The following is a 1806-nucleotide window of genomic DNA, read 5'->3' as shown; positions in this document are numbered from 1 at the left end:
AGTTGCACTTCAACGCGGTATCACCATAATATTTAAATATTTACTTACTCGCGTTAACTTAATTTAATAAAAACTCGTGGACCTCACTAATATCTTTTTTCCTTCAAAATTCTTGCTTACTTCCTCTCTCCCACTTAGATTAGTCATATTACCCGTCTTCCAGACAAATTTTCGTAATTAATAAAATATTAATATTTTAATATTATTTTATTCATAAAATAAATATTTTATTTTAAAATATTCTTTTTACCCGTTCCTACTCTATGGCACTTAAATTGATAGGGTCTTATTGTCTGCTAAACGAGGGTACGGGGTGTTACAATCTCCCTCACTTAAAACAAATTCGTCCTCAAATTTAAGTAAAGTGGGTTGGTAATGCATACCTTAGTTGTGAACGAGGTGTGGGTATTCCTTCTTCATCTCCTCTTCGAGTTCCCAAGTTGCCTCTTCCACCGAACGATTTTACCACAAGACTTTTACTGAAGCAATTTCCTTGGAGCACAATTGCTTTACTTGGCGGTCCAATATTGCCACTGGCTACTCTTCGTAGGTTAATCCTTCATCCAATGGAACCAAATCATAACGTATAATATGTGTCGGGTCCGTAATGTGTTTCCTTAACATAGACACATGAAATGTAGGATTCACTCGAGCTAGTTCCATCGGTAAGGCTAGCCGATATACTGTGGACCCAATTCATTCTAGAATCTCAAAAGGTCCAATATATCTTGAACTCAATTTCCCTTTCTTCCCAAATCTTTTACTTCATTTCAGGGGAGATACCTTCAGAAATACAAAATCTCCCACCTGAAACTCCAATGGACGATGCCTATTATCTGCACAAGACTTTTGTCTACTTTGGCTGTCTGTAGACGTTCCCTTACTAAACTCACCACCTCAGTTGCTTGTTGCACCAAATCAGGACCTAACAATTTATTTTCTCCCACTTCAAACCATCCAATGGGTGATCTGCACTTTCGTCCATACAATGCTTCAAAAGGAGCCATTCTGATACTAGCTTGGTAGCTATTATTATATGCGAATTCCGTTAAATGTAATTATTGATTCCACGTGGTTCCCAAATCCAATACAATTGACCTTATCATGTCTTCGAGCGTTTGTATCACACGCTCCGATTGACCATCCGTTTAAGGATGATATGCAGTACTAAAGCCTAAACGAGTGCCTAAAGCTCCGTGTAAACTTCTCCAAAACTTATTAGTAAACTATGACCCTCAATTAGACACTATTGTCACGACCCGGAACTCCCCATCGAGCCCGTGACAACCGCCGCGAGGCCTCGACAGACATTCTTCACCTCGAATGCCGATTGAAACGCCGCAAGGCTTAGCATCAACTTCCGCATCTCCCCGGTAAGCAACAATTATTAAATCTCGCATTTAAAAAAAATCATAAGTCATTTTCAAATAAGAACAATAAAATATTATTTTCTGGCTCATAGGGGCATTTTCGTAATTTTTCGTCAAAAATCTCAAAACTTGCTAAAAATGTAGTAGGTAAGTAGAAAATATATATTTAATGATTTAAAAACAAAATAAGTATCTAAAACGTTCATTTGAAAGCAAATTGTTAACAACTAGTACTATTCAAAAATAATCAATAAAATATTCTATTTTCTCATAAAATAAATTTTTATAGAAATATTCGTAAATAATTTTTCGCACATGAAAGTAAAGTAAAAATTGTATGAATAGAAATACAGATAACCAAAATATAAGTTTTGATCTGCAATGACACGTGGGCTCCAATTGACCAAGAGGATGTAAGACTGTGAACTCTTACTTT

The sequence above is a fragment of the Theobroma cacao genome, chromosome 3 (genome assembly GCF_000208745.1).
Source record: "Theobroma cacao cultivar B97-61/B2 chromosome 3, Criollo_cocoa_genome_V2, whole genome shotgun sequence".
In the NCBI taxonomy this organism is placed as follows: domain Eukaryota; kingdom Viridiplantae; phylum Streptophyta; class Magnoliopsida; order Malvales; family Malvaceae; genus Theobroma; species Theobroma cacao.
Note: the sequence above shows the minus strand (reverse complement) of the source record.